Source organism: Schistocerca gregaria, unplaced genomic scaffold (assembly GCF_023897955.1).
Source record: "Schistocerca gregaria isolate iqSchGreg1 unplaced genomic scaffold, iqSchGreg1.2 ptg000178l, whole genome shotgun sequence".
Classification (NCBI taxonomy): domain Eukaryota; kingdom Metazoa; phylum Arthropoda; class Insecta; order Orthoptera; family Acrididae; genus Schistocerca; species Schistocerca gregaria.
The window spans coordinates 10,638,727-10,664,155 of NW_026061728.1; the positions used below are offsets into that span (position 1 = coordinate 10,638,727).

Genomic DNA, 25,429 nt, shown 5'->3' on the forward strand with positions numbered 1-25,429 from the left:
TGGTGGCTGGAATATGCCAAACCTGCCATTCGACGTACTTTGATTCAGTATGGAAAGGAAGTTGCTATGTGGCGCCGGCACACTACCGACTATTTCTACGCCGTTCTCCGCGACCTGGACGCCCAACCGCCCACACCCGACACCCAGAGGGAACGCAGCAGGATTAAGGCCCAAATTGTAACTTTGACACGCCGTCGACTGCAGGGGGCTATGGTGCGAACCCGATATCAAGATTCGGCGGAACAGGAACATCCGACCATGCATCATATCGCCTCCGATAGGAAACATCGGCGACAACAACTCATCACCGAGATCACAACTTGTCGCGGCCAGCACGTCACTTGCCAGGCCGAAATCGTCAGTGCCTTTGTTGACCACTACCGCACAATGTACCAGGAGGAGACTACCAACAACCACGCTGAGGAGTCTGTGTTACCACACGTAACTCGCACCCTCACCAGCGACGAAGCGGATGAGCTGATGGAGCCCATTACGCGTGACGAAATCCACGATGCAATCAAAAAAGGTGCTCTGAATAAGTCACCTGGCGTCGACGGATTGCCGATAGAATTTTATCGCGCTTTCTTCACACTAATGGCGTCACGGTGGACAACGATGTTTCATGAACTGCTGACGATGAGGAACGGCGTACCGCCGTCCTTCGTCACGGGAATTATTATACCCATCCACAAACCGACACCAGGTGTGACGACAGCACATTACCGTCCCCTGACTCTGCTTAACGCAGACTGTAAAATTTTTACACGCCTCCTGGCAACGCGATGCCGCAAGGTCCTGCCTACCATTCTATCCCCGGAACAGACAACTCCGGGCGGCTCAGTTAATATACAAACGGCCACAGGAGAATGTCGCGATTTAATTGCACTGGCAGCGACGTGCAGACTCCGCGCCGCCGTGGTTGCCATTGATTTTGACAGCGCATTCGACAAAGTACGGCATCCTTTTCTGTTCTCCGTGATGAACCGCATGGGTTTTCCACCAGCCTTTATCGACGTAATCCGGCGCCTGTACGGCACCGCCAAATCGCTGATTCAGGTTAATGGCCGTGTGGCGGGACCAGTGGCGATCCGACGTTCCGTACGGCAAGGCTGCCCACTTTCGACCCTACTCTATGCCATAGGCCTGGAGCCGCTCATCGGGAGTCTGACGAGCCACCTTTCTGGTCTCACTTTGCGACAGCACAGTTTTCGATGTCGTGCGTATGCGGACGACCTCCTCCTCTTGATCCGCTCATGGAGTGAAACACACACGGTACTTGATTTGATATCAACGTACGGCACTGCAGCGGGCAGTAACATGAATGTGACTAAATCCGCGGCGATGCCCTTTGGACGCGGCCTCTCACACGACGACTTAGCACCTCTTCCGTGTGTACAGAAACTACGATACCTTGGTATCATTTTCACCTCCACCGTGCGCCGCTCCGCTGCCATCAATTTTCGGCGTGCTCTTCAAACCATCCGCACGACGGTGCGACAAAATCTTCTCCGACGACTCGATTCTTTACAACGTGTCCAATACCTCAATCAACATGTGGCGTCCAGAATGGTCCACATTGCACAGGTCCTCCCGCTGCCATCAACTATTGGACGTAGCCTCCAGGCTGCCTTCGGATACTTCCTTACGGCTGGTACGCTCTTTAAGGTCCGCTACGACACGCTCACCCTTCCCCCGCGAGCGGGTGGCCTCGGTCTTGTCAATGTGCGACTCCGCGCGGCGTCCTTGTACATGTCCACCATGCACAAGCAGTGGTACGGGGGCACCTCCCTTACGCGCAGCTTGCTGGAAATTCTTGTGCCCGCGACCATAACACCACCAGTACCAGTCGGACACATCAAGCACCATCTGACGCACATTTCTGATTTCATCGTCGACTTCAGTTATGCTCACACACACCTACCGACCATGCGTTCTCCTCGACCTAAAGATTTTTACACCCCACTCCTTCGTTCCATATCCAGCAACAATATCGAACTGCGACATCCGTCCACGCGGTGGCCCAAGGTTTGGCGTCACATCCACCAGCCTTTTCTTCCCTCCAAAGTCCGGACAACATGGTACCAGGTCGCAAATGAAAAATTCGCCACAAATCATCGTCTTCACGCCATAGGACTAAAGGACTCTCCACTCTGCTCCATGTGCCACCTCATGGATGACGATGTCCATCAACTGACTTGTGCTGCCACCAGTGACGTCTGGAAACTTGCCCAACAGTTCGTTGCCTGTTACCTCCGTGTTCCGCCGGACTCGATTGACCCATGGACTTTTATCCATCCTGAGAATACTTATTTCCCCGCCACCAAAAATCATGCGATTGTATGGGTCAAGGGATGGACCATCACCTACATGTATAATGATGGCGACAAATCACGCCTTGATTTCTGGCAGTACTTACAAACTGCCCACAGCGAAGTCGAACAGCGACCGCGCTACCGCGCCTTCTTCGCTAATTACCTACACGCGATCTTCACGTCACCCCCGCTCAGTTGGATGGTACCACACGCCGACAGCACCCCCGACCCCCCTGCTGACATCTGAGACCCCTCGCGCTGCTTTCTACATTGTAACCCATAGTGGAGTAGGCGCATGGACACACGCCTCCTTTCTTTTATGCACTACACCAGATAAACACTGGCTTTTCCCTCACTCCACTGTAAATTGCTTTACACCTCTTAGCTTCCATCAGTATTACTAGTTTTTTTTCCTACACCTTGTTCATACTAAAAAAACTTGCTCACCTTATACGAATATCATGTCTTGTGTTATTTTCGCCGGAAGGATGGCATTTTTCTTGGATTTAAGTTTGTACCAATAAAGATCTTTTGTTCATTTACCCTGTTCCTGGTGAATAAAAAAAAAAAAAAAGGCTCAGTCGGTAGAGCATAAGGCTCTTAATCCCAGGGTCGTGGGTTCGAGCCCCACGCGGGGAGGAACGGAATTTTGTTCCTCTGCAGATGTAAATTACCGATTTTCTGATTAACGTGATGTAATGGAAATAGCAACTTTAAACTTTGCCTACGTCTCCGTCAGTCGCAACGAAACTGTATTTGAAGGTGAAGGTGATTTTGTAGACATGTGTGAAAGACATGTTCTGAAATGCAATTGGTGTTTTTTGGAGAGCACTTCGTTTACGTGTCAGATGTGTAGCCAAGCAGTAATGGGTCGCCATAGCTGCAAATATTAAACGGTAATATGAAGTGTTGTCAGCTGAAGTCTGATGATCCAGACGACCGTAAGGATGAAGTACGCAAAAGTACCGCTAGGCCGCGCCTCTTTAGCTTGGTGCCAGAGAACTGGTCTAGTAAACCAGGGGTCGTGAGTTCGATCGTCACAGGAAGCAGACCAATTTTGGATATCAGTTGCGCGTCGTGGCCTTAAAGCAAACAGTATCTGAGATGACGAACAATTAGCGAGAGGCGTTTTATTAAGAATTACTCTCAGATGTGATTAAGGCGAATGGCGCAGATAAAGCATTTGCCAAAGCGGTACAGCATAAGGTGGGACGGGGCAGTCTGAAATATATTTTATAGATGTATTTCTCACATATCTCAGAGCCTTCCGCGGTCGTCGTCGTCGTCGTCGTCGTCGTCGTCGCCACTTCTGCAGAAGTAGCAAATGGCCATCGTAGCAAATGCGGCGAGGGACGCCCTGCCTTACATTTCCGAATGCACAAAGTGTGTGGTCTAGTTTCCCAGTCTATATTTGGTAGGTCTCGTAACAAGTTGAATGTATCAAATGGGTGGGAAAGAGCAAGGGGCAGCGTATGTGTAGAACGAAAACACAACTCTTCAGTGGTGTGAGCGTTTTGAGATGAGGCGTATATAAGTTCCACTTGTTTGTCTGTGACCGTGTGGCCTAATGGATAAGGCGTCGGACTTCGTATCCGAAGATTGCGTGTTTGATTCCTGTCACGGTCGTGTTTTTCCAGATCTGAAAAAGAAACATACCGTTTTAGTGTAGCACTTGAGCAGTACGAAACCGTGTGAATGTTGCTGTTGACCATTTTCTGCTTGGAGATGCTCTTGAGCTTGAAACACGCACAACAAGACCGGTGTTAACTAGCGAATTGGTTTGCATATTGCCGTCGCCGCGTGTTTTAGACTGGCACTTGCACATCTAAAATAACGTCGGATAGTAACTCGTTCGGCTTATGAGTCACATCAAGTATGTGTGTTAATTTTGACGAAAATAGCTCTGCAGGTTGTCATGCAATTCTGTTACCTCTCAGAAATGATTATGAAATAAAAGTGAACTACGTGACGAGTGTGACGTTAGGAAAACATTAGGCAACATGGAGAGGTTCTGTATGGGACCAATCAACCCAAACGAGTACTGTGTGACGTGCTAACCGGCATGTATTCACCGAGGCAGCGCGGCTAGCTCAGTCGGTAGAGCATAAGGCTCTTAATTGCAGGGTCGTGGGTTCGAGCCCCACGCCGGGAGGAACGGAATTTTGTTCCTCTGCAGATGTAACTTACCGTTTTTCTGATTAACGTGATGTAATGGAAATAGCAACTTTAAACTTTGCCTACGTCTCCGTCAGTCGCAAGGAAACTGTATTTGAAGGTGAAGGTGATTTTGTAGACATGTGTGAAAGACATGTTCTGAAATACAAGTGGTGTTATTTGGAGAGCACTTCGTTTACGTGTCTGATGTGTAGCCAAGCAGTAATGGGTCGCCATAGCCGCAAATATTAGACGGTAATATGAAGTGTTGTCAGCTGAAGTCTGATGATCCAGACGACCGTAAGGATGAAGTACGCAAAAGTACCGCTAGGCCGCGCCTCTTTAGCTCAGTGGCATTCTGGCTCTAGCTGCCGACGCGTACGGACGTGTCACCGTTGCTGCGTGTAGTCAGTGTTTCGCCAGTGTTTACCTTTGCGTTTCGGTGTTTTTGAGTTTTGTGATTTTCTTCGTGTGTAACTCGTGTTTTTTCTGCCTTCTGTGTTCTGTTTTTGTGTTTTCTACCGACGATTATTTGTCGTTTGTGGAGTTTTCGGTAATTACCGGTATCTCCCCTTGATTACTGCATACCATGTCTACAACTGTGAGGAAGAATACGCTGGTTTTTGCCTTCGCTAAGGTAACACGACGTGTTCAGCCGACTGCTATGGAAATTCATGATTGGCTTGATCAGGTACTTGGCATAAATTCTGATATGGTGTATACCACTCAGCTAGATACTGACAACTACTGTGTTTTCGTAAAGTTTTTGGATCCCGTTTCGGTCGATAAAATTATTGGAAAATTCGGGTATCATGTCGAATTTTTGCATAGAGACGGCACTACAAGTAAAGTGGCTATCAGGAGAGCTGATGCTCTTTATAGATCTGTGCGGGTGTTAAATTTACCTATCGAGATAGATAATGAGAAAAACAAGGTTGCCCTGTCTCAATATGGTGAGGTAAAGGACATAGTTAACGAACGTTGGTCGAAGCAATTTAAAATTCAGAGCTTCAATGGTATTCGTTCGGTAGAGATGGAAGTAAAGACGAATATCCCATCTCATATAACTGTTGACGGGCATAAAGCACACGTGATTTATACTGGTCAAACCCCTACGTGCCATATATGCAATGAATCGGTTCATTTAAGGCAGGACTGTCCCCGTCGTGTCTTTGTACTAAAAACAAATTTAGTCCAACGCCGCAAGATGACCTTGAGCGAAGTTTTGGCAACCGATAACACAGCCAAACAGGGTGAGGGTTCGGATCCTGTACCTAGTACTGGAACTATTGCTGTTGATGGCAGTGATTATCCACCCCTGGTAACACGCTTCAGTTGTGATTCCTCTGCCCGTGAGTTAGACGTACTAACCAAGAAACGACCACTTGAACATACAGATGATCATTCTGATGATGACACCTCCCGACAATCTCCTGCTGTACGTAAACAGAAAGCTGGCGATGAAAATCTGCATGTGCCCCCAGACGGAATGCAAGTAGATTTAATTGCAGTTTCTGATACATCTCGCTCACTGCCAGAAAATGCAACGGCAGCTGCCGACAGCGAGAAAGTAGAAGTCCCCCAAGCAGTGACAACTTGCCCAGCTATAAACAGCGATAATCAGCTGTTTACCGACGGGAAGTTCGCGGAAGCGGTAGAACAACAACACCGCGACACCCCAACAGCACAGCAACCGGCACCAGAGTGTAAACAAGTGAAAGTGTTTACTCCTGAACCGGAAAATAAGCAAACACCGTCGCAAGCGTGACAACAACCGAAGGTAGCATGTAAACAGCAGGCAGTGTTTACAAACCAGGTCTCTCTCGTCACTCTTGCTGAAGCTGCCGCGTCGAGTGTTGCCACAACAAAATCAGGTCAGGGATTCCAGGGCGTCCACCGCCGTACGCTAAAACCACAACCGAATCTTACTGCTTCTCGCACCCAAGCCAAACAAAAAGCGGATAAGTCGGACGTAAAATCACAGAAAAATATACGATATGAAATTGTCAGAGAAGGTGCTCCAGATGAGCCTCCTGACACACTCAAAGTCGAACAGCCCCTAAGTACTAAGGTGCGGGATGACAATGGCAGACAAACTAACGTTTAGCGACCGTGTTACTAGGACTGCTACCAAGTTCTGAATGACTGTAGTTCTAAACCGGATTTCAGCATACCAAAAGTACAACAGTTTTTTTTTTGACCAACTTTGTCCGTGGCCAATAGCAAGTTAGGGATGCAAGCATACTCTATCACAACGATCAATATAAATAAAATTCGAACCTCATTAAAGCTAGCTGCTCTCAAGGAATTTTTGTATGACTCTGGAACCGATATCGCTTTGCTACAGGAGGTTGTAACGACGGAATTTGTAATACCAGGATACACCGCAATTGTTAACGTATCTTGTGACACACATACAGGAACAGCGGTTCTGCTCAGGGAAGGGATTCCCGTATCTCAAGTGGAGCGGTTGGAATCTGGAAGGGCAATTAGTATTAACGTTTTAGGTACCACATTGATTAACTTATACGCGCCCTCAGGAAATAGTAATAGACAGGACAGGGCAGCATTTTATAAAGAGGAACTTATATATTTATTACGTCGAAACCCAAACAGTTTTATAATGGGCGGTGATTTTAACTGTGTGTTAAATCGTAAAGATCAACAACCACATTTTAACGGTTCTTTAGAACTTAAACGCCTAGTAACCGACCTAAAACTAAAGGACGCATGGGAACTAAAATATCCATCGAAGGTTGAATATACGTATATAACACAGACTTCGCGCAGTAGAATAGACAGAATCTATGTTTCCCAAAACTTGGAAAGATGTCTACTACATTCAGAAATCGTACCTGTATATTTTAGTGACCACTGCAGTATGAAGGCGTGCATTAATTTAGCTCCACAGCCGATTCCGATTTTTAGGAACCAGTGGCATCTACATGTCTCTCTCTTAAAAGAGCAAGATTTGGCAGAAGCGGTATCGGATGCGTGGACCTTATGTCTGCGATCGATCGAGAGGCACCCCACAGTATTAGACTGGTGGATTAAGGTTGCAAAGCCGAGACTGAGAAAAGTGTGTATCAGATACAGCAGAGAAAGAGCGTGGGAGTTAAAAAACAGTATGGAATTTTATTACAGTTTGTTGCGAGACCTCTATGAACAGGCAAACGTGTCAACCATAAGATTACAAGACATCAGACACACCAAAGCGAAATTACTCGCCATTAAAAGACAACAGATGGAAGGTTTGAAACTGAAGTCAAAGGCGAAGTCGGTGGTAGATGATGAAACAACATCCTTATATCATCTGCTTCGGCATGCAAAGAATAGGCGACGCACTGTTATTAGTGAACTTAAAACCCCCAATGGGACAACACTGACGTCTCAGAAGGAGATTCTAAATGCAGTATACCAGTACTACTATGCATTATATTCCTCCAGCCCACCTGACGAGGGGTCTCTGCAAGAGTTTCTCAGTGTTTTATCCCCACAATTGACAAGTTCTGAAAACGACGAAATCCTTTCTGAAGTCAGTAACGAAGAGGTTCGTGAGACAATAACCAAGTCCCCGGTGAATAAATCTGTTGGACCCGACGGACTCCCTGTAGAATTTTACAGAAAGTTCTGGTTTCTAATTGGTGACACGTTTACATGCATTGTCAATGAGATTTTTAACGGGCAGACGATACCTGCAGATTTTAAAGACAGCAAAATTGTACTTCTACCGAAAAACAAAGGGACGAAAAGTTTAAACAACTACCGCACTATTTCACTTTTAAACTCTGACTACAAAATAGTATGCAGGATTTTAAAAAAGAGACTTTCCCCTCTGACCGACAAATTAATTAGTCAACATCAGTCATGTGCAGCAAATAGAAGTATTTTTAATACGATTTCTGAATATAGAGACATCATCACCTTAGCATCGGTTTCGAATATCAAATGTGCTTTACTTTTTATAGATTTTACTAAGGCTTTAGACTCGGTGAATCACCGCTTCCTATTTGAGGTACTGACAAAAATGGGACTCGTCCACAAAACAGTTAATGTTATAAAAAACGTTGCTACTGGTCTGAACGCTAAATTAGCTGTCAACGGTCAGCTGACGCGGCAAAATCAAATAAACCGCGGCATCCCACAGGGAAGTCCATTATCTATGTTTTTGTTTGTTGTGTCGTTAGAGCCCTTTTTAAGAAGTGCTCATGAACGGTTAAAGGGCATAACTATAACTGGCAGGAAAACTGTAGTGAGAGCCTATGCTGACGATGTTGGTGTCGTCATAAGAGGGCAAGATGATGTAATTCGACTAGGGGCCATTCTTCAAAACTACTGCCGCGCATCGGGTGCGACAACAAACGAAAATAAAATTACAATCCGGGGAATGCGGGGTCTTGAACGGATACAAATCGATTGGGCGAAGTCAGTTACCACACATAAAACCCTGGGGACAATCCTGACGGCATGTCCAATGAGGATGACAGCCCTCAATTGGAAAGAGGTTTTAACAATGATTCAAGGGGGACTTATTGAGAACTCACAACGACTTATGAACCAGGTTCAGAGGGTGAGGTTCATTAACTTATGCATTCTCTCAAAGGCATTCTATATGGCACAAGTTTTTCCCTTGCCGAAGTTGATAGCTCAGAAAATAATGTCGAGGGTTGCAAATTTCTTATGGAAGGGGGAAATCTTCAGGGTTAACCTAAGAACTGCGACTTTACATCGTAGAAATGGAGGCCTCGGACTGGTGGACATACGCAATAAAGCTTCTGCGCTTTTCATAAAAAGGTCTTTAAACATATTTCACGCCAACCCCGGCAGTATTACTACACAATTGTTTAAATGTGTCCAACCAGAAAGCCTTCAACCACCGGCAGACGTACAAAAAATTAACCCCCGACTGCGATACGTTAGGATCTTGTACACAGAATTGAGCTATGTTAACGAGAAACTCAGAACTTCACTGCACATTACAGCCAGAGATATCATGAGACAAAGACAACAATATGAAGGACAAAATAAAATTGCCACGAAATATATGAGTCACAACTGGGATGCAATTTGGGAGAATATTAGTTTTAACGGGCTCAATTCAGATGTGGTAACGGCATGGTACAAAGCCGTCAATAATATTGTCAGCACCAACGAGCGGCTTTATAAAATTGGGAAAGCTGAAACCCCCTTATGTCAGAAATGTAAACTAGTTGACACTGTGATTCATAGATTTACGTGTACTGGAAATCTCAACAATTGGCATTGGCTCAGGAAAAGTCTTGCACTACTGCAACGAACGTCACCCAATTCCATTACTCCTATGGTGCTTTTCAGACCTGAAACTAAATATTACCCGAAAACCAAAAATAATGCAAGACACTGGTTAATGGGACAGTTTGTCCATTACATTATCAATAAAATAGGTGGTGACGACGAAACGGAATTCAAGCTTTTTATGCAAATGGAGTACAGCAACATTCAGCAATATGCAGACCACAGGAAAATGTATGGAAACATGTTGATCATTTTATTCGAACGAATAGGTGTTGGTTAAAGCGCAAAGTCTAACACTAAATGTACTATTTTAGGGGTAATGAAGAAGTGAAGTATGAATCTACGTTCAAGATGAAGGAAATGCCAATTCTTTCATCCATTCATGTTACGTCTGCCACCCAATAAGTGTCTCATAAATGCTCGCTGTATTTTTGCAGTATAATCACATGTTTCTTACTCGAATGTCTGTTGACTGAAAACTCGAATGACGGCTTTGCAATGGGATCTCAACACCAGATGTCGTACAACCAGTGCTCCTTACCACAATGAAGAGAGCAGGCGAAAAATATACAAGACTATACCCGCTTTTCTATAACAATTAAAATGCACTGAAGGAGCCATTCGGTGGAAGTGATGGTGGGGGCATCGTGGCCAGGCCTCAAGTTCTTTGACCCCTGCCCTCGTTGTCCCCGTCATGCGACTACTGATATGCATCCTTATACAAAACAATAAAAAGTGGTCCAAGGCGCCAGACTAAAGGAAAAGTGGCTAGGATACCTGGTTTTAAAAAAAATGAGAAAAGTGGTTAAAAAAAAGTGGTAGAGCACTGGTCTCGTAAACCAGGAAAAAGAAAAACAAAAAAAAAGTGGCAGAGCACTGGTCTAGTAAACCAGGAGTCGTGAGTTCGATCCTCACAGGAGGCAGACGAATTTTGGATATCAGTTGCGCGTCGTAGCCTTATAGCAAACAGTGTCTGGGATGACGAACAATTAGCGAGAGGCGTTTTATTAAGAATTACTCTCAGATGTGATTAAGGCGAATGGCGCAGATAAAGCATTTGCCAAAGCGGTACAGCATAAGGTGGGACGGGGCAGTCTGAAATATATTTTATAGATGTATTTCTCACATATCTCAGAGCCTTCCGCGGTCGTCATCGTCGTCGTCGTAGTCGTCGCCGCCGCCGCCACTTCTGCAGAAGTAGCAAATGGCCATTGTAGCAAATGCGGCGAGGGACGCCCTGCCTTACATTTCCGAATGCACAAAGTGTGTGGTCTAGTTTCCCAGTCTATATTTGGTAGGTCTCGTAGCAGGTTGAATGTATCAAATGGGTGGGAAAGAGCAAGGGGCAGCGTCTGTGTAGAACGAAAACACAACTCTTCAGTGGTGTGAGCGTTTTGAGATGAGTCGTATATAAGTTCCACTTGTTTGTCACTGACCGTGTGGCCTAATGGATAAGGCGTCGGACTTCGTATCCGAAGATTGCGTTTTTGATTCCTCTCACGGTCGTGTTTTTCCAGATCTGAAAAAGAAACATACAGTTTTAGTGTAGCACTTGAGCAGTACGAAACCGTGTGAATGTTGCTGTTGACCATTTTCTGCTTGGAGATGCTCTTGAGCTTGAAACACGCACAACAAGATCGGTGTTAACTAGCGAATTGGTTTGCATATTGCCGTCGCCGCGTGTTTTTGACTGGCACTTTCACATCTAAAATAACGTCGGAAAGTAACTCGTTCGGCTTATGAGTCACATCAAGTATGTGTGTTAATTTTGACGAAACTAGCTCTGCAGGTTTTCATGCAATTCTGTTACCTCTCAGAAATGATTATGAAATAAAAGTGAACTACGTGACGAGTGTGACGTTAGGAAAACATTAGGCAACATGGAGAGGTTCTGTATGGGACCAATCAACCCAAACGAGTACTGTGTGACGTGCTAACCGGCATGTATTCACCGAGGCAGCGCTGCTAGCTCAGTCGGTAGAGCATAAGGCTCTTAATCCAAGGATCGTGGGTTCGAGCCCCACGCGGGGACGTCAGCCAGCGGCTGCGCCGGAGGTCGGACGTGCCGTGCTGTGTGCTGTGCTCAGTTAGCTCCGCGTGGTAAGTCTCTGCTCTTACTGCAACGCGTCGCTGTCTATAGTATTTGTGTAGACATGAAAAAGAATGAAGAGATGTCGCAGCCGCAACGAAAAGATACTTTGAATTTCACGTTTGATCGCAACTTTGTCCGACCGAGGTCATTTGATGTTGAACAGTGGTTAGAGGATGATGTTAAAATAGGACTTGATGATATTATCGGCATACATTTCTCGATTATGAACAGTGTGGTTTTCGTGAAACTTTCCAGTCCAGAATTGTGTGAAAGGATAGTTCGATCTTGTGGTGGCATTCTGAAATTTAAACATGCTGACGGATATGTTGGGGAGGTTACCGTTGCAAATGCTGGTCTAGGTATTCGGACCGTGCAAGTCTTTGAACTTCCCTTTGAAATTACAAGTGACCAGATAAATGCTGTTATTGCTCCATACGGGAAAGTTTTCAGTAATATTGCCGAACGGTGGTCTGCTGCACACAAATTCCCTGTTTTGAATGGTGTGCGCCAATTAAAAGTCGAATTGCAGAAGCACATTCCGTCGTTTATAAACGTCTGCGGATATAGAGCTGTTGTGATGTATGATGACCAACCGAAAACGTGTGCTGTCTGCAATTTACCAGGCCACGTTCGTGCAGAATGTGTTCAAAGGCGAGTGGCGCAACTGCCTGCCGGCGATGCCGTCAGGCCCCCTGCTATGTCAACGCTGCCCGTGACATATGTCGCCGTAGCGCGCGGTTTTGCAAGTGCCACTGCGCCCCCCGAAGTTACTACGAATACCGACCCACAAGCGACCGACCAACCGACCGACTCAGGTGTAGCATCTGTAGACACTCAATCCTCCTGCGAAGACATATCTGCTCGTGCCCTTGTCGCCGTGGAATCGCCCAATGAGGCAATGGATACGGACGCGACCTCAGTCGCTTCGGGTAGTGCTCCTCTGCATCCTGGAGCTTCTTTAGGAGGTATCAAAAGCGTATCAGGTGCACAGAAAACGGACTCGCAACCAGCCGTTTCTAGTGGTGCTCCTCCGAATCCTGCAGCTGCCTTAGGCACTGACCACAGCCCGTCAAGTGCAATGAAATCAGAACTGGCGTCAGTCACTTCGGGTAGTGCTACTTTGCAACCTGAGGCTTCTCCAGGTACCGTCCAAAGTCCACCACGAGACGCATCTCCCAAGAAATCTAAAAAACGGAGGATCGCGCGTCAAGGTGCAGAGCAGACTGCACCGCAACTGCGTGAACAGGCGAAGCAAATAGGGGGCAAAATACGTCAATCTGCATCTGAGAACCTGCAGTGCAATCAGCAGTCATCTAACGAAGACCCTGTGTCCTTGGATAGTACCTCAGGTTCTGCCAGTTTGCCCTCCGATGACGTAGCAATTACCCGAACCGAAGATAAAAATCACCAGCAAACACCTCAATATAGTGCACCACTTAATGACGAACCGATGACAGGGCTGTCGAATCCGTGGGCAGACGATGTCGACGACACTACAAAGGAGGACGCAATTATGGACACCACAGGAACCGTTACAGTCACCACGATGGCCACACCACGAGATGACGTCGTCTTGAATGTCATCGCCGCGACGGATACTGTCCCAGACACGGAGAAGCCGACTGATCCCTTCCCAAGTCATGAATATTTCTAGTCTGAACGGTTTTACTGACTTGTGTCCACATGTCTCTCGGGTCAGATTTCTTAATGTTTTTTCGAAATGATATGTTGCCAGAGTTTTTCCTAATTACACTCCCGTCTTGGCTAACGTAGTTCCGTTGCAGGCCTATAAGATCGCTACGCTGAACATCAATAAAATTTGTAGCCCATTTAATTTACAAAATTTAAAAGATTTCCTGTATGCAGCTGATGTGGACATTTTGTTTTTACAAGAAGTAACAAACATCAAACTTGACTTCATACAGGGGTATAATGCTATAGTCAATCCTGGAATTGGATGTGATTTGGGTACCGCATTTCTTTTCAAAGAGGGCGTCGTCATTACAGACGTAACAAAACTGCCTAACGGCAGAGGCATTGCCGGCACGCTTTATAACACCAGGATTATTAATGTCTATGCCCCATCTGGTTCTACCAATCGGTGCCAACGAGCACAGTTTTTTAAGGAGGGAATTGTTCCTTTGTTTGGTGTACACTGCACCCATACCATCCTTGGAGGCGACTTTAACAGTGTCATACATGCCAAAGACCAAACTCCGAACTACAACAAATCGCCGGACCTGGAACGTATCGTCACCGACCTCCGTTTAACTGATTCGTGGGAGCAAAAGAACGGCGCGGCACCCGGCTTTACCCACCTCACTAATCATTCAGCGAGCCGGTTGGATCGAATATATGTCTCGCCCAATCTGAAACACCGCATCCTGCAGTCTGAAATTTGGCCAACCGTTTTTTCAGACCACGCTGCATATACGTATATGCGCATTAAATTTGGAACGACAAGGAACCTGTCGATATAAAGGGCCATGGAAACTTAATGTTTCACACTTAAAAGATTCTGCCTGTCGAGAAGCCTTTCTCACCACTTGGAGAGCCTGCGAGACCAAACTCATCTCTTACCACTCGACTTTGGATTGGTGGCTCAAATGCGCCAAACCTCAGATCCGGAGATGTTTCATCAACTACTCCCGGAAGAAGAGCTTTTGGCGGAAAGGAACGATAGAATTTTACTTTCATTGTCTCCGAGAACTCTACCTGCAAGGTGCTACAGCTATTGGGAACCATGGGAGAACTAAAAAAATCCAGGCAAAAATACTGACATTAAGGCGACAACAGCTTGAAGGATACCAAATAAGGTCAAGAGCAGAGACTGTGGCGCAAAAAGAAGCCACTTCGGTATATCATGTGATTCGTGAAACTAAACGAGGATTCCGCAAAATACTGACGGAGCTTAAAACTGATAATGGAACCACCTTGACAATGCACAACGACATAAAAGCAGAAATACTAACCCATTTCGACAACTTGTTTTCACATAAAGAGGTAGACGAAAAAGCACAGGTCGATTTACTGACCCACCTGCAAGGACGCGTTGGTAACGCGTACGCGGAAGCTCTAATAGCGGAGGCGACCGAAGACGATGTACACTATGCTGTCTATCAAAGTGCAAAAAATAAATCCCCTGGAGCTGACGGCATACCAGCAGAATTTTATCAAGTATTCTGGGAACATAGAATTACATGCATCTGTAATGAACTTCTGAACCTCAATAAGGAGATACCGAAAGATTTTCGCGAAGGTATGATAGTGTTAATCGCAAAAATATCGGCTGGCAAGAAAATTGGAAATTTGAGACCAATCACTCTGCTGAACAGTGACTATAAAATTTTTTCGCGGCTCTTAGCCCACAGACTTAAAAATGTAATGGCCAGCGTAACCGGCCCATATCAGTCTAGCGTGGGCAAAGGTAGGAAAATTCAGCAGACGCTGTCCGACTACCGCGACATAATTTCAATAGCAGAAGTATGTCGACTAAAATGTGCCATTGTGTCGTTAGATTTCGATAAAGCCTTCGACAGGATCAGCCACTCCTACCTCCTGAAAACGATAGGCGCAATGGGTTTTCCGCCGAGATTCGTCGACCTCATACGACATTTGGTAACGAATAACTCCTCCAGAATCATCATAAATGGACAGCCTAGCCGGCCAGTCGAGATCGCATGTTCCGTCAGGCAAGGTTGTCCGTTGTCCATGGCACTTTTTTCCATGGCCATCGAACCTTTGCTCGCTACCTTGACTCAGCGGTTACAAGGATTGCAAATACGAGGAAACAAAATAATATGTAAAGCTTATGCGGACGATGTTGGGTTTCTCGTTATGAATGTAGCGGAAGTCGAGACGGCAATGCACATAATAGAAAAATACGAACGAGCGTCAGCCGCGAGGTTAAACAAAACCAAGTCCGCCATATTCAATATCGGACGTGGCATTGGCATGCGCACACACGGTCAGTTACGTGAGCTAACAGCCTTGAAGTGTCTCGGCATTGATTTCCGAAAAAATATACGTCAAACTATTGCGGCCAACTATAGACAAGTACTAACTACCATACGAGCTAGTGTACGGACACATAGTATTCGACAAATAAATGGAATTCAGAGGGTGTCTTTAGCGAACGTCTCTATTACTTCCAAAGTCAATTATGTCGCCCAGATACTACCAATACCCGCCGGCATCGCCAAACAAATTATGTCAGCAATAGGCTATTTTGTGAGCCGTGGCCACATATTTAAAATCCAGTATGACACTCTGACGCTCGCCACTAATAATGGCGGCTTAAACTTAACGAATGTTACTAAAAAGTCGCAGGCTCTGTACATCTCCAATACGTTTCAACAATGGAGACAATCCGGCAGCTGTATCGCCGCGCACTTGAAATCTGAAATAGCTCCAGATGACCTCTCTCCATCCATTAATGTGCAGCACATACCGAGCGGACCTTACCATTTACGATGGTTTTTAATAGAATATAGCTACCTACATTCAAGAATTCCGGAAAAAGACATGACAAACGTAAAAGGAATATATGGCAAAGTGATGGGAGAAAAGAAGAACAACAAAATAGAACAAAACTATCCATGTTCTAACTGGAAAGTGATATGGGCAAATATTCATAACCGTAACTTAGCTACTCATCTAAAAGCAACATGGTACTTTGTTGTAAATAGGAAAGTTGCAACAAACTCGAAACTTCATACGATCCACTTAGAGGATTCGCCTTTGTGTGCAACGTGTAGTTTAATTGATAACGAAGAACATCGTTTCGTGTGTGACAAGGTTAAAGATATCTGGCTGAATGTCCGACGAAAGCTGGCACTCATCCTTCGAACGTCACCTAACGCTATAACGCCTGCGGACTTTTTGACACCGGATGATGTACCCTTTCCTAACACGAAACGCAACGCAGTCAGTTGGCTGAAAGCGGCAACGGTCCATTACCTCTTCACGAAGGAAGAGAAAAGCCAAGAGGATTTTTGGATCTATCTGCTAACTGAGCATCACATGTTACTGAAGACTAGTAAATATAAAGAAACATACGCAAATTTTTTAATCAAGACCTTGATGTAAAAGAATTAACAAGAAATATCTGCGGACACAGAAGACAAACGTGAGAGAGTGTTCACCACTACTAACTTACTTTACAATCGTGGAAAAAAAAATTATTTTAGTTTTTACCGGAATTGCCGTTCTTTGAGTTCAACGTTTATTAATTTATTTTTGAAGAAGCCATTATAAATAGTTGCTTCTCACCGAATATGGTTTGTTTTTTAAGCATTTTCAGAGAGAAGAGGCAGTTTCGGAATGCCCTCTGACGTTTCTTTGTCAAGGAAGCCTATTTGCTTTAAGTGTGACAACAAAAAACAGCGATGAAGAAGGAAACAAACTGAACATAACTTCTGTTTCTACCTACTGAAGACTGCATTCTTTTTTCACATTATCATTAAGCCCAAAGAAGGGGTACATAAGTTTCTCCACGATAAAGGGATTAACTTTGTCTCATCAGTTTATGGTTATGTACATGGCGTGAGAAGCGGCCGCCGATGAAGGCGAATTATGGAGAGCGCAAGGATGGGCTAAAAGGGGTGATGGGAGGACCACAAAAAAAAAAAAAGGTCGGTAGAGCATAAGGCTCTTAATCACATGGTCGTGGGTTCGAGCCCCACGCGGGGCGGAACGGAATTTTGTTCCTCTGCAGATGTAAATTACCGTTTTTCTGATTAACGTGATTAATGGAAATAGCAACTTTAAAATTTGCCTACGTCTCCGTCAGTCGCAAGGAAACTGTATTTGAAGGTGAAGGTGATTTTGTACACATGTGTGGAAGACATGTTCTGAAATGCAAGTGGTGTTGTTTGGAGAGCACATCGGTTATGTGTCAGATGTGTAGCCAAGCAGTAATGGGTCGCCATAGATGCAAATATTAGACGGTAATATGAAGTGTTGTCAGCTGAAGTCTGATGATCCAGACGACCGTAAGGATGAAGTACGCAAAAGTACCGCAAGGGCTGCGCCTATTTAGCTCAGTGGCAGAGCACTGGTCTAGTAAACCAGGGGTCGTGAGTTCGATCCTCACAGGAGGCAGACGAATTTTGGATATCAGTTGCGCGTCGTGGACTTATAGCAAACAGTATCTGGGATGACGAACAATTAGCGAGATTCGTTTTATTAAGAATTACTCTCAGATGTGACTAAGGCGAATGGCGCAGATAAAGCATTTGCCAAAGCGGTACAGCATAAGGTGGGACGGGGCAGTCTGAAGTATATTTTATAGATGTATTTCTCACATATCTCAGAGCCTTCCACGGTCGTCGTCGTCGACGTCGACGTCGACGTCGTCGTCACCGCCGCCGCCGCCGCCGCCGACGCCTCTTCTGCAGAAGTAGCATATGGCCATCGTAGCAAATGCGGCGAGGGACGCCCTGTCTTACATTTCCGAATGCACAAAGTGTGTGGTCTAGTTTCCCAGTCTATATTTGGTAGGTCTCGTAACAAGTTGAATGTATCAAATGGGTGGAAAGAGCAAGGGGCAGCGGCTGTGTAGAACGAAAACACAACTCCTCACTGGTGTGAGCGTTTTGAGATGAGTCGTATATAAGTTCCACTTGTTTGTCAGTGACCGTGTGGCCTAATAGATAAGGCGTCGGACTTCGTATCCGAAGATTGTGTGTTTTATTCCTCTCACGGTCGTGTTTTTCCAGTTCTGAAAAAGAAACATTTCGTTTTAGTGTAGCACATGAGTAGTACGAAACCGTGTGAATGTTGCTGTTGACCATTTTCTGCTTGGAGATGCTCTTGAGCTTGAAACACGCACAACAAGACCGGTGTTAACTAGCGAATTGGTTTGCATATTGCCGCCGCCGCGTGTTTTTGACTGGCACTTGCACATCTAAAATAACGTCGGAAAGTAACTCGTTCGGCTTATGAGTCACATGAATTATGTGTGTTAATTTTGATGAAACTAGCTCTGCAGGTTGTCATGCAATTCTGTTACCTCTCAGAAATGATTATGAAATAAAAGTGAACTACGTGACGAGTATGACGTTAGGAAAACATTAGGTCACATGGAGAGGTTCTGTATGGGACCAATCAACCCAAACGAGTACTGTGTGACGTGCTAACCGGCATGTATTCACCGAGGCAGCGCGGCTAGCTCAGTCGGCTCTTAATCCCTGGGTCGTTGGTTCGAGCCCCACGCGGGGCGGAACGGAATTTTGTTCCTCAGCAGATGTAAATTACCGTTTTTCTGATAAACGTGATGTAATGGAAATAGCGACATTAAACTTTGCCTACGTCTCCGTCAGTCGCAAGGAACTGTATTTGAAGGTGAAGGTGATTTTGTAGACATGTGTGAAAGACATGTTCTGAAATGCAAGTGGTGTTATTTGGAGAGCACATCGTTTACGTGTCAGATGTGTAGCCAAGCAGTAATGGGTCGCCATAGCTGCAAATATTAGACGGTAATATGAAGTGTTGTCAGCTGAGGTCTGATGATCCAGACGACCGTATGGACGAAGTACGCAAAAGTACCGCTAGGCCGCGCCTATTTAGCTCAGTGGCAGAGCACTGGTCTAGTAAACCAGGGGTCGTGAGTTCGATGCTCACAGGAGGCAAACGAATTTTGGACATCAGTTGCGCGTCGTGGCCTTATAGCAAACAGTATCTGGGATGACGAACAATTAGCAGCTTCGGAGCCTCCTGCTCAAGTTTCGCCTCCTTGTAGTCCATGTTTGCCGGAAGCTAGTATTGATGTAGACCAGTCCGTTTGGTCGGATGTTTCCCCCGCGACCCCGGACCCTGACTGTGGACCGGCGCGGGTGGTGTCGGATACAGAACTTGACCCTCCTACGTCACCGGTGGCTGCCGCTTCCTTGCCCGTCATCCGACGCAAGTTGCGCGTTCAGCCGAACGTCAATGCTGTTCGTAAAAAACTGAAACGTAACGGATCCGCGGAAGGGGGTAGCAGTCCCCTTCCCTCGGATGCCTCCGTCTCCCCTACCATGGACTGTGATGTTGATGCGTCGGTGTAGGTGGTTTCTTCTCTCGCTTCTCTTTCCATGGTTCAAGCATACACCTTTATTACCTTAAATGTTAACCGTATTGAGTCCGACGTTCGCATTGCCTCTTTGCGGAAGTTTCTCTACGACTCCTGTGCGGACGTAGTATTTTTGCAGGAAATATTGTTTTCTGATCTCTCTCTACCTGGATTTCAAACTGTTTTTAATGTCGCACCGGAAAACTCAACAGGAACAGCTCTTTTCTTTCGAGAAGGTATTCCTGTTACTGACATGGAATTCCTTGACTCTGGCCGTGGGATTGGTTGTCGTCTTTTTGATCTCTGCCTAGTTGTTTTGTATGCCCCCTCTGGTTCGGATCGCACTGAGGCTCGATCGCGCTTTTATAAGGAAGAGCTTATTTGTCTTTTGCGCAAAAGTCCTCGGAGTCTTCTGCTCGGAGGCGATTTTAATTGTGTTTTACGCCCTGAAGACCAGTCCCCCAATTTTAATTATTGCCGAGATTTTCATGACTTGGTTCGTACGATGAACTTGCGTTATGTTTGGGAACACAAATATCCAACCCTGGTGAAATTTACGTATTTTACCGCGTCCCCATGCAGTAGACTCGACAGATTCTACTTTTTTGATTTTTTATGTGATACAGTTCTTTCTGTCGATGTTATTCCTACTAGTTTTTCTGACCATTGTGCTTTTACTGCAACTGTAAATCTTAGTCACCAACCTGCAAAACTTTATCGTTCCCAACGGATGTTAAATGTTTCACACCTTGCCGACAGTGCCATTGATGAAGTTGTAAGTGCCGTGTGGGAGCGATGTCTTCGCTCTGTCCCACGTTACCCCTCCTTGCTCGTTTGGTGGACTGCGTTTGCCAAGCCCAAGATTCGTCAGTCTTTGATTTTTTACTGTGCCGCAAGGGCGCGTGATTTTAAGAACACGTATGAATTTTACTACTCTGTCCTGCGTGAACTGTATGATGCGGCGGGTCCTTCTCCTCTGCGGATCCATGATGTTCGTCGTATTAAAGCCAAGCTCTTGACCCTCAAACGACGACAGTTGGATGGTCTGCGAGTAAAGTCGAAACCTCACTCTCTTGTTGAAGGTAACCTGACTTCTTTGTACCACCTGCTGCGACATCAGACTCGACGTCGTCGCTCCTTCATCTCTTCTCTTATGGTGGATGATGGACGACAGCTTATTGCACAGGAGGAAATGACTCGTGCTCTTCATCAGTATTACGCTAGTCTCTATTCTGCCGATGATTCTGGTGCGTCACTTTCTGATGATGTCCTTGAGGATCTTCCTGCGACGATCTCGCCTGACGCGAACGGCAAATTACTCCGGGAGTTCGAGATAGATGATGTTTTTGATTTTATTGCTCGCTCTCCGTCCGGTAAATCGCCGGGTCCAGACGGCCTGCCTAAAGAATTTTATCTCCGTTTTTGGCCTCTTTTGGGTGGCACTTTTACGCAGATTTTAAATGAGATTGTCAGGGGGATGGATGTGCCAGCCGATTTTAAAGTAGGGAAAATTGTTTTAATTCCGAAGTCCTCTGGTCGTTTATCTGCTGCCAATCTTCGTCCGCTCACATTGCTGAACTTTGATTACAAGACAGCTGCTAGAGCGTTCAATAGCCGATTGTCTTCTCTGCTTCGGGGTGTGATTGGTGCACATCAATGTTGTTTTCCTGGTAGATCTATTCTGACCCCAGTAGCCGAATATCGGGATGTTGTCTCGGTTGCGGCGGTTACAAATGTTCATTGTGCCTTTGCTTTCCTCGATATATATAATTCTTTTGATCACGTCAGACATGTGTTTTTAGATCGTGTTTTAGATACAGTAGGTTTTAACGCTTCATCACGTGGTGTTCTTGGCAACTTGTATAGGGGAATAACTGCTCGGGTGTCAGTCAATGGGCAGCTGACGCCGCCCATTGCTATCCGCCGAGGGGTACCTCAGGGTAGTCCGCTCTCTATGTCTCTATTCATATTGTCCCTGGAACCGCTGCTTCGGACTCTTGCTTTCAAGCTCCAGGGTATGACCCTCTCTGGTGGGAAGTTCACTGTTAAGGCGTACGCGGACGATGTCGTTGTTCTCCTCCGTCAACGTGATGATATCACATTGTTGAAAGGGGCAGTTGATGCATACTGTTGTGTCTCTGGAGCGCGTCTCAATCAGGGTAAATGTAAGTTCCTTGATATTCGAGGGTTTCGCGATACTGATGTCCCTTAGGCCACTTTTGTCGATCGCCATACGTCATTGGGGATAATCATCGATCGGTGTCCCATTGAAATGGCGGCTCTTAATTGGAAATCTGTCACCGAGAAGATACAAGGGGCTCCGATGGTCCATGAGCAGCGATCTGCTACCATTTTGCAAAAAGTCAGAATTTTAGACACATACGTGTTATGTAAAGCCTATTATGTTGCTCAGCTGTTCCCACTTGCCATTATGGTGGCGAAAAATTTGCGCCAATTGTCTAGCAGGTTTATATGGAAGGGTCATCTATTCAAGTTGCGTTACGAGGTTATGACGAAACCGCGTATCTCCGGAGGCTTGGGCCTCACTGACATTACTCGCAAGACATCTGCCTTGTACATCCTCCGTACGACTCTCATGGTTACGCAAGAAGTGACTTCAATTACATCCAGACTTTTTAGTGTTCTGCGTCGGAAGAGCCTTGCTCCACCTGTCGACGTCGGTCGTCTCAATTTTAAGTTGAAACACGTCCGGGAATTTTATATTGCGGTTAGTTACATCGGTGACGTCTTCTTGCGACGACCGGTGCCAACGGCCAAGAGCTTGATTGCCCGTTGTGAGGGGCTGGCTGGTGCCAATCCAATCGAACTGGCGTCTCCATCAGTGTCCTGGAGGAACGTCTGGAAGAATGTTAGTCTGCTTATCCACTCTATGGCTGTGGGGTCCACGTGGTATAGGGTAGTTAATGGTTTGGTCCCCACCAACGTACGACTGCACCGTATTGGTCTTTCTGACACGGACAACTGCACTCGGTGTGGTCTCCTGGACACACTTGAGCATCGATTCACCTGCAGTGGGAACCTTGCTAATTGGCTTTGGCTCAGGAAACAACTGGCTTTTGTCACTAGGACTCCTGAAACCGCTTATACCATTGACATCATCGTACGGCCCGATTCTCCCTTTTATCCGCGAACGAAGCTCAATACCGTTATGTGGTTGCTTGGACACTTCGTTCATTTTTTGCCAGGACTCCGTAAAGATTTTGCAAATATGCTTAGCCTGACATTTGCAAGGGAGGGTGTTGGCTAAGGTCGCCTGTGTGAGCCGATTTCTTTTATACTGTAGCTGGTTATGCTGCCTTTATGTAAAATTCTTCTCTTCACGTGGACTGAAGTTTACGTGGACCTTTAGGGCGAACAAGAAAAACAAACGTAAGACCAAGAACCGAGACAGTAGGGGAAAGTACGACGCCGTTGTACAGGTGCCATTCGGAAACAGGACGGTGGAATCATCGTTGCCAGGCCTCTGGTTTCGACCCCTGCCCGCTTTGTTTCCGCAGGCCTGAAACTGATTGTCACCCCTAAATTTTAAACAATGGCACACGAAAACGACCCAAAAAATGGTAAAAAAAAGAAAAAAGGGGCAGAGCACTGGTCTCGTAAACCAGGGGTCAATAAAAAAAAGTGACAGAAAGGAAAAAAAAAGTGGTAGAGCATTTGTCTAATAAACCAGGGGTCGTAAGTTCCATCCTCACAGGAGAATGATGAATTTTGGAAATCAGTTGCGCGTCGTGGCCGTATATTACACAGTATCTGTGATGACGAACAATTAGCGACAGGCGTTTTATTAAGAATTACTCTCAGTTGTGATTAAGGCGAATGGCGCAGATAAAGCATTTGCCAAAGCGGTACAGCATAAGGTGGGACGAGGCAGTCTGAATTACATTTTGTAGATGTATTTCTCACATATCGCAGAGCCTGTCGTCGTCGTCGACGCCGCCGCCGCCGCCGCCGCCGCCGCCGCCGCCGCTTCTGCAGAAGTAGCATATGGCCATCGTAGCAAATGCGGCGAGGGACGCCCTGCCTTCGATTCCGAATGCACAAAGTGTGTGGTCTTGTTTCCCAGTCTATATTTGATCGGTGTCGTAAGAGGTTGAATGTAACGAATGGGTGGGAAAGAGCAAGGGGCAGCGGCTGTGTAGAACGAAAACACAAATCCTCAGGGGTGTGAGCTTTTCGAGATGAGTCGTATACAAGTTATAGTTGGTCGTCAGTGACAGTGTGGCCTAATGGATAATGCGTCGGACTTCTGATCTGAAGATTACAGGTTCGAATGCTGAAAAAAAAATGAATAAGGCGTCGGACTTCGTATCCTAAGATTGCTATTTCGATTCCTCTCACGGTCGTGTTTTTCCAGTTCTGAAAAAGAAACACACCGTTTTAGTGTAGCACTTGAGCAGTACGACACCATGTGAATGTTGCTGTTGACCATTTTCTGCTTGGAGATGCTCTTGAGCTTGAAACACGCACAACAAGACCGGTGTTAACTAGCGAATTGGTTTGCAGAGTGTCGTCGCCGCGAGTTTTTGACTGGCACTTGCACATCTAAAACAACGTCGGAAAGTAACTCGTTCGGCTTATGAGTCACATCAAGTATGCGTGTTAATTTTGACGAAACTAGCTCTGCAGTTTGTCATGCAATTCTTTTACCTCTCAGAAATGATTATGAAATAAAAGTGAACTACGTGACGAGTGTGACGTTAGGAAAACGTTAGGCAACATGGAGAGGTTCTGTATGGGACCAATCAACCCAAACGAGTACTGTGTGACATGATAACCGGCACGTATTCACCGAGGCAGCGCGGCTAGCTCAGTCGGTAGAGCCTGAGGCTCTTAATCTCAGGTCGTAGGTTCTATCCCCACGCTGGGCGGAACGGAATTTTGTTCCTCTGCAGATGTAAATTACCTTTTTTCTGATTAACGTGATGTAATGGAAATAGCAACTTTAAACATTGCCTACGTCTCCGTCAGTCGCAAGGAAACTGTATTTGAAGGTGAAGGTGATTTTGTAGACATGTGTGGAAGACATGTTCTGAAATGCAAGTGGTGTTGTTTGGAGAGCACATCGGTTATGTGTCAGATGTGTAGCCAAGCAGTAATGGGTCGCCATAGCTGCAAATATTAGACGGTAATATGAAGTGTTGTCAGCTGAAGTCTGATGATCCAGACGACGGTAAGGACGAAGTACGCAAAAGTATCGCTAGATTGCACCTCTTTAGCTCAGTGGCAGAGCACTGGTCTAGTATACCAGGGGTCGTGAGTTCGATCCTCACAGAAGGCACACGAATTTTGGATATCAGTTGCGCGTCGTGGCCTTATAGCAAACAGTATCTGGCTTTTGCAGAAGTAGCAAATGGCCATCGTAGCAAATGCGGCGAGGGACGCCCTGCCCTCGATTCCGAATGCACAAAGTGTGTGGTCTTGTTTCCCAGTATATATTTGGTCGGTCTCGTAACAGGTTGAATGTATCAAGTGCGTGGGAAAGAGCAAGGGGCAGCGGCTGTGTAGAACGAAAACACAACTCCT

The 25,429-nt window shown here is 45.9% G+C and overlaps 3 non-coding genes across 3 annotated transcripts; all 3 read left to right on the forward strand.

Moving 5' to 3' along the window:
* The first annotated feature begins 17,862 nt into the window (after positions 1–17,862).
* Positions 17,863–17,934, forward strand: Trnat-agu (transfer RNA threonine (anticodon AGU)). Its single transcript has one exon. It is a non-coding gene; the product is annotated as a tRNA-Thr (tRNA).
* A 1,457-nt stretch (positions 17,935–19,391) lies between these two features.
* Positions 19,392–19,463, forward strand: Trnat-agu (transfer RNA threonine (anticodon AGU)). The gene has a single exon. It is a non-coding gene; the product is annotated as a tRNA-Thr (tRNA).
* A 5,649-nt stretch (positions 19,464–25,112) lies between these two features.
* On the forward strand, positions 25,113–25,184 carry Trnat-agu (transfer RNA threonine (anticodon AGU)). Its single transcript has one exon. It is a non-coding gene; the product is annotated as a tRNA-Thr (tRNA).
* Positions 25,185–25,429: the final 245 nt, after the last annotated feature.